General features: G+C 36.1%; 1 pseudogene; it reads right to left on the minus strand.

Moving 5' to 3' along the window:
* Positions 1-4,191: 4,191 nt before the first annotated feature.
* On the minus strand, positions 4,192-5,129 carry LOC104865269 (annotated as a pseudogene).
* Positions 5,130-8,906: the final 3,777 nt, after the last annotated feature.

Consider the following 8,906-nt stretch of genomic DNA (forward strand, 5'->3'; position numbering starts at 1 on the left):
ATAACATCTCCTAAAGTGTTTTCCAAAGTGGTTATGCCATTTTGCACTTTCACTGCAATAAATGAGAGCTTCAGATACTCAATAACACTTTCTAATGTCCATATTTTTTAAATTAGCCATTTTATTACATGTGCAGTGGTTATGCTGACTTTATTTACATTTTCTCAATTACTAACCATATCAATACTATTTCCATATTCTTACTCACAGTTTACTATTTATACATTGCTCATTTGGCTATTATGTTTTGTCATTTTTGAGTCCAGATCAGAGCCTTTAGTCAAATATAGATGAAATATTTTCCTGTTTTTCATCTTCTTAGTAGCGTTTTTCAAGGAACAGAGTTTTAAATTTTTTTTTTTACATCAAGCTTATACTGTGATAATTGTGCTCTTTGGTTTTTGTTGTTGTTGTTGTGTTTTCAGTACTGACAATCAAACCCAGGGATATTGAACTGAGCTACATGTTCAACATCTTCATACTCTTTATTTTGAAACAGTCTCACTCAGTCCCTAAATTTACCAAGCTGGAATTTCTAATTCTCTTGTCTCAAACTTTTAGCTTACTGAGATTACAGGCACAGGGCTACACCAGGCCTAGTGCTTTGGTATTGTTCTGCCTAAAATTCTTTGCCTAACCCAAGGTTAAGATTTTTATTTCATCCATGTACTCCAGAAATTGTATTGATTTCCTTTTAATATTTTTGTCTGTGATTCCTGTTGAGATATTTTTATTAATTTTGAATTATTGAACATTTCAAAATACAAAAAGAACAGAAAAGAGTACAATAAACCCATATATACTCAAGCCAAGAGCAATGATTCTCAACACTTTGTCTTTTATAATCTACTCCCCACTGACTCCACTCTTGATGATGAAGAGAAAAAGCAGAACAAGGAGCAGGAGATAATGGTGATTACAGCTCTTTTTCAGGTAAAGTTGCATACATTTAAACATAAAATGCTTAGCTGTACAATTTTGACAAATAGATATGTCACTGCTTTCTCCCTTATTCTAGAAAGTTTCCTCTTTCTACCCAGGCAATCCTTTCTTGTAAGACCATACTAGCCAAGATTTTTTTTACCTTAAATTAAAGATGCTTTCCTATAATTTCATTAAATGAATCACACTATATGTGGTCTTTGGCCTGGCTTCTTTTGGCCACAGACAACATGTCCTCGGAGGTCCTGCTGCCTCTCTCCAGTGACTGTCATGGATCAAGAGTATGTGTCTGAATTTTCCACCCACCCCTGTCCCAGTTATCCTTGTCCCAATATCAAGCTTGTAGCTATAACAACAACAACAACAACTCAGCTCCAACTGAAACCAACCCCCAAGAAGAGATTGTCATTGATACCTGTCCAGGAACTTTTACTCAAGGCAACTGTGAATCTCATCACCATGGACCATTCTTTCCACGGATTTTAAAGTAAGACTGCTCCAAGCATGAATCACCATTGACGAGGTTTTTCATTTGAGACCCCACTGTGTTGCCAAACAAGCAGACTAAAGAGACATCAGCATAATGGATAGCTTTGAAAAGTAAAATTTTTTAAAATAAAATTTTAAAATTTGTCAATGAAAACGAATTCTAGAGAAAAGCTACTTTAATTCCAATGTAAATTTAACTACTGTATATTTTAAAAGTTAAAATATTTACTCTGAATTGCATGTGAATAGTGTCAAAAGGTCCTAATCAGGCCCATCTAGTACCTCTTTCTTTTCACCTCCCAGATTCTGATTATATCACCTAAGTGAAGAACCGGCCAGTGTCTCCCACACAGGAGACGCCTGATCATTGTCACTTCCTTCTCCTTTCTCCATCTACCTCTGCTTCTCTCCAAATCCCACACCACGCAATCATAAACAAAAATATCTGTGGATTTTTTAAATCTGTTGTTTATAGTGAGGAAATCCACAGCCTTTATTGAGTAGGTGGACCATGTAGGAGTTGTGGTTTCTAATTCTTCCCCTGGCAGTGCTGCTAGTTTACCACACTTCCCAGGGATGGTTCCTCAAGTCTACTCAACACCTTTCACGTCAACCACAAGATGGAGATGAGCACTGAGTCCTCTTAGAACCCTGCCAAGTGTATGGCCATGAAAAGTCAGAGGCTCTCCCTTACAACACTCCCTTCTTGCACCACCATTCCCCAACACTTCAGTTGCAGAAATCTAGACATAAAACCACCTCGAACTGTCAGCTGCCCTAGGAAGAAGTCTTCATTGTCTAATTCTGGTACACAAAAGCAAGGGGTCCAGAGACAGGCTAAAAGTCTTTCATAACACTTGGCTGACAGTGATAAACAGCATAATGCTGCACCCATCATATCCTAAACCCCACTGAGAACCAGCAAGTTCTGACTCAGAAAATAGGCCTGGGAGGAGGATGACAGAAGAAAATCAAGGGGGAGATAAGCAACTAAAGGGACCTCTAGTGAGTTCTTCATAATTTCTCCCTGGGATCCTCCTGTTTCTCTGTTCTAGCTCAGAGCTGCCTCCAAGGCGCATTCCTATCACAGCATCTGTTCCCACATTGATGCTAAGAAGTTGGCTGTGTGGTCAGCTCCTTCAGGGACTCCCTAGCCAATGAAGTCAGCACCCAACCGACATAAACACACTGCACCTCTCTGGCTTTGCATATTACAGCAAATGCAGGGCACTTCAGGGAGCAAAAGGCGACAGCAACTGACTCCTAATGACCATTAGTTTATAACATGACTTTTTATGCTGGGTAAAGCCATCATAAAAGGTATGGCTGGAGTGATTGACCCAGATATTATCTAAGACTCTGTTTCTAATGCTTTTCCAATGCTTCTTCTTTTATGAGTTTCACTTCACATAAAGAAATACCCAACCAGGTATGGTGGTACATGACTACTGCCCCAGCATTCTGGCAGGCTGAGGCAGGATGACCACAAGTTCAAGCTCAGCCTGAGAAAGTTAGTAACTCAGACACTACCTCAAAATGAAAAAGGGCTGGGACCTTGGCATGTAGCTAAGGATGAAGACCCTGGACTTGATCATCAGCTCAGAAGGAAGGAATGAAAGAGGGGGTAGAGGGAGTGAAGGAGAGAAGGAAGGAGGACAGGAAGGAAGGAAGAGGGAAGAGAAAAAGAAAGAAGGAAGAAAGGAAGGATTATTTCTGTTCATCAAAGTAGAAACAAAGTCCACTTATTGATTCATGTTTAAAATTGCTATTTCTAGCCATTTAGCACTTTGTATATTCAGAAAAAAAAACTTTCTTTACAGAACACTGAAAAATATTGAATAAAAAATTCTGAATATAAAAATATTAATATACCAACTGGTTTCACTGTTATTTAAAATTCAGTGAAAATAACTTGTCTTTTCTAATAAGGAACTGCTGGATGGTGTCTTGATAACTAGATCTTCAAACTTATTTATGCTTCTTTCAAATATTCAGATCCTACCATGATTATCCAGAATCTGTACATTTCCCTATTGTGGCAAAATATATAGTTTAATTTTTTTTTAAATCTTTAAATTATGATTCTCTTAGTAATGAAATAATGTATGACTTTCCACTCTGTATTTTGTAACCTGTCAACCTACACAAGATCTAAATAACTACCCTGAGATTAAAGTGTCCCTTGTAAGAACTCACTCTTAATGACACCAAAAAAAATATCACCTTAACGCACTTTTCTGCTCTGTGGACACCATGTTAAGGAAATTTATTCAATTCCAATACCCTCATAAAAGCATAGCATTCAAAAAGTAGTCATTAAGATATTACACTACTGTAAATAAAATCACAATTTAATGTTTCATCAGATTTTTAAAGGAAATATATAAATGAACCAATATAACAAGAAAACATAGCTTTATGAAAGCAACAGTACACTGGAATTGAGCTGTATATCCACATAGAACAAATACATTTCCGTATCTCTAATATCTGTTAATAAGAAAACAAGATTAAATTATTAATAAAGTTCAGTCAGATCAAATTATTTTAAATATTATAAATAAATCTTGGAATAGTTGAATTTAGGTAGAAAAAGGATTGGGGAGAATAAATCTGTATTAAATAGTCAACAAAATAGAAAGACAAAATATCCTGGAATATCCCTGAAAGACAGGAAATTAACCTAGAATTTGATACCCTCATTAAATGTACAAAGGCTAATAAAGAATTCCACTTTCTTTTTCAAATATTGTTTATTTCTTAAGAAAATATTTTTCTGCTCCAGGTTTTCCTCAAGGCAATTTTGACATCCTTATTCCTCAAACTATAGATTAATGGATTTAACATAGGTTCCACGATAGTATAAAACAAAGAAGATACTTTCCCTTGGCCAAGGGGCAAAACAGATGGTGGTTTGAGATATACAAAAGCCCCAGATCAAAGAAAAGAGAAACTACAATCACATGGGAGCTGCAGGTGCTGAAGGCTTTGGATCTACCCTCTGTGGAACGAATGTGAAGGATGCTAGATAGGATGAGGGCATAAGAAATGAAGATGGTGACAATGGGTATTCCAATGTCAATGGCTACAACAATAAAGACCACCAATTCATTTGCACTAGTGCTGTTACAGGAGAGCTCAAGGAGGGGAAAGATGTCACACATGAAATGATTGACAAGGTTGTCAGAACAGAAGGTCAGACTCATTATGCTTCCTGTATGGATGATAGCCCCAGCAAAGCCCATACCATAGACCCCTAACAGGAGGAGTGAACACACCTGGGGAGACATGGTGACCATGTACACCAGTGGGTTACAGATGGCAACATAACGGTCATACGCCATTGCTGAAAGAATGAAGGACTCAGAAATGACAAAGAAGCAGAAGAAAAAGAGCTGAGTCATGCACCCAGCATGCATGATCATGTTCTTCTTGGAGATGAAACTCATCAGCATTTTGGGGGTGATGGTAGTGGAGTAAGATAAATCTATTATGGAGAGGTTGAAGAGGAAGAAGTACATGGGGGTGTGCAGGTGAGAGTTCAGCACTATCAGGAGGATCAAGCCCAGGTTCCCAAGAACTGTAACCATGTAGACAACTAGAAACAGAAAGAAGAGGGGGATCCGAAGTTCTGGCTTGTCTGTTAAGCCTGCGAGGATGAACTCTGTCACAGAAGAGTTCCTGTCTGTCATTCTCTCTTGAGTGTTTTCTGTGGGGTGAAGAAAAGAGGACCATTTGTAAACAAAGAAACATCACAATGTTCCTTTTCTATCTCTCTTCTATTCTTGAAAAAGGAATCCATAGATATTTGATATTCTTAGGAAGACTTCACATTTACTAGGCATAGTAGCAAATTACCAATTGACTATAACTATGTAAGGCTAAATTTTGCCTGCAGAATAAGAGATGGTGATGTTCAAGGAAGGAATTCCATGAGTATGCTATGTGAGTTTTAGATTCTGAAGTAAATCCTTTCCTCCCTGCTTCAGTTGCTGCTCCTGAGTCTCTTCCCTGTCCTAAGAGGCAGAATCTACCATGACTCTGGATCATTGTTGTAAGAACAAAAACTGAGCTCTGTCCTTGTTCTTATTGTTTTCATTCAGCATTTTCACTTTATGTTTTATTTGACTTCATTTTAAGAAATATGGAGATTGTATTCTTCCAACATTTCTTAGCTTGTCACTGTAGATTTAATTGTTTAAATTAAAATTTACATAAGACACTCTACAGATGGCTTTGTTCTGTAAGTGGCTCTGTTTTAAGAGCTATTGGGACAATGCTATTATTCTCATTTCATAGATGAGACAACTGAGATTAAGAACCTAGCCCAAAGTCAAAAGTACGGAACATCATTCTAGTTGGCATTCTGACAAAGCCTGCAATTATAACCACCAGGTTACATCACAGACCACAGTCAGGTCAGGACTCACCTTTCTCATTTAGAGCTGTAGTGATATTCTTTACTGTCTTCTGTCCAATTTTCCGGAGAAGAGCAAAGACCTGGTGAATAGGAGACAGCAGACTTGAGCTCAGAGCCCTCTTCTCCCAGCCTGGATGAAAGAATCAGAGACTGATTTATCTGGTAACTCTTCTGCATTGAAGAACGTGACTTACATTTGTTAATTTACCCAAGGAAACCTGAACTTCCAGAAAGGAAACTGTATTTGTTTCTTATTTGTAGGTAACAGGAGAATAAGGACTTTGACTCCCAATTACAGATCTCATTAACCTGAGTATTGATGTAGTGACTCCCTCAAGACCATGTCCTCAGAGTCTACCCTCCCTAAGAAAGAAGAAATTTCTTTATCCCTTGGAATTGCATGAAATAATTTTAGAGGTAATTCTTTCATTTAGCTAACATTTATCCAGTACTATTAAGACAAATTTTTTTATAAAAAATGATTTTCATTATTATTTCCTGAATACTCGATAATCTACCTATGATTATTAACCTTTATTGTGTCAGTTTGATCAGTGAGGGACCCAGCTGCAGCACTGGTGGAGCACACTTCTCAATGTATGTGAGTGGGTCAAGGAGGTGAGATCCTGCATAGTGCATCTGCTCCCTGGCTCCTTCTTCCAGATGCTGTTGCCCTGCTCTGCTTCTCCTGCTATGCCTCCTGGTCCCTATAAGCTGTGCAGCTTTGCCCTTTCCATGCCCTTCCACCATGATGTTTATTCCTTAGAGCCAGATGGCCATGGACTAAATCACCTGAAACCATGAACCAAATTAACTTCTCTTCCTTTATGATGTGAGTGTCAGTGTTGTGTCCCAGGGAAGGGAAAGGCCACTAATAGAGTATAAAACACAGTGACCTTGTAGTAATCCCTGGTTGTCAAGATCCAAAGTACTATACTATATCCTATTTATTCTGCATGACCCTAAGCCCTTTATCTGAACCAACAGACTGAACTGATCCTGAGAAGTTCGAACATACTGAAGCCCATAAGGCAAGGTCTTTGTCTTCTTAAATCTGACAGTATCTTTGGAGAATTACAAAGAAATATCCAATAAAATTAATGAAAAGAAGTGATAAGAGCCAGGCACATTTAACAAGGTGGGCTACTGTGATTTGGAATAGAACACCAAACAACTAATGCATATTTCAATTCATTCCAGGAATCAATTATACCACTTCCACCTGAAAATCAAAAGGAGACCTCTCAATTCCCTTCCCTGTCATCTCAGAAGGTTAAGTTTTATTACAACAAAAAGTCCTTATCAGGTAGAGTCCTTATCTCTATATCTACTGAGACTGACTTTTCTCTAAATTACTACCTCATCGAATTTCACTTTGGCTCTCCCTGCGTCAAATTCACCTTCTTTGAGCCCTTCTCCCAAGTACCTCTTTGGTTTCCTTTGTCTTTTTCTGTCTTCTACTCTCCACTTCCAACCCTGCCTTGACAAAAATTATCTATCCTATGTCTAAAGCTCTCAGCTCTTTACTTATTATTGTCACTCAAAGAATAAAAGAGACCAAAGATAAGGATACCAAGACAGCTGGAATGTGTATGGAAAGGTTCAGAGAGGAAGAAACTACAGAAAGGACACTTTGAGTTCTTATCCTGAATCCTAAATTTTGAATAAGCAGAAAAAAATTCCATATGTCTAGGAGGCAAAAGTTTCTTAGGGTTTAAAAATTAAACAGAAATCACAAAGAATGCTATCCTACAGAGAGGTTAAAATTTTGACTTCGTGATAATGGGGAGATTTTAATTAACAAAGCCCTTAAGATGAGATTTTTCAAAAGCCATGTCCTGAGTAAAGTACACTGTTCTTACACTAAAGACAAAAGTAAAACAATCATCAGAACAAAGATTTGTTCATGTCTTAATAGGATTAAAGTCTTCTTCTAGTAAATTTACTACATCCTAGAACAAAATGTAACACTCTACAGAAATGATAACATAGTCCACATGGTCCATCTTCATAAAATCAAACTTTTCCAGAAACACAAAATGAGAAAATATGACCCATAATCAAGAAAGAAAAATATATTCAATAAAAGCAGATCCACATTAGACTTAGATGTTGGAATTAACAAACAAATCTTTATAATAACTACTATACTATAATTATGCTTTAAATTTAGATAAATGTACAAAATTAATTAACTAAATTCCAACATATTAATATAAACAAAAAAGATAGCCTAGTAAATTTTTAAAACTAGAAATAAAGAATTCATTAGATTGGTTAATAGTAAGCAAGGCACAATTGAAGAAAAGATCAATGGAATAATGATCAATCAATAAAAACTATCCATACTAAATTCAAATAAGAAAAATAGAATTTTATAAAAGAACATAATAATCAAAGCTGTAGGACAATATGAAGTAGTACACATATGTATATGTACAATGTGTACAATAGTATATTTTAAATAGTAAAATACCTAAAAACAACCAGACCAATATGATAAAAAATGAGAAGCAGAAGCAGAAAAGGAAATAATTCCAGATAAAAGCTCAGATCTGCAGGAAAAATGCAGAACATTGGAAATGGTAAATATGTGCATATGTATATATAAAATATTATTTATTCTTTTAGAAATTTCTGTTTAAATTGATAAGAAAATAACTTGTCATGAACGTATAATATTAGAAAAAATTCATCAAATCACAATAACACAATTTTACATAATATTATGCAAATAACAAAGATATATATATATAGTTATAATCTTCATAGATATTGAAAAGAAAGAAAAATTTTAATGTTCTATGGCAAAATAGCAGATCTAGTGAACAACAATAGTATATTTCAAAATAACTAGGACAGAGGATTTTGAATGTCCAACCCCCCCAAAGAATATTTGACATGATAGATATGCCAACAACTGGGACTGATCATTCATTACACATTGTACATAGGTATTAAAATATCACATTGTACCCCTAAATATATACAATTTTACATCTAATAAAAAGCTTTTAAAATCTAGCAGAAGACCTCAAATGGAATAAAAAAAGTC

Source organism: Fukomys damarensis, unplaced genomic scaffold, assembly GCF_012274545.1.
Source record: "Fukomys damarensis isolate Sample0158 unplaced genomic scaffold, DMR_v1.0_HiC HiC_scaffold_16, whole genome shotgun sequence".
Lineage (NCBI taxonomy): Eukaryota > Metazoa > Chordata > Mammalia > Rodentia > Bathyergidae > Fukomys > Fukomys damarensis.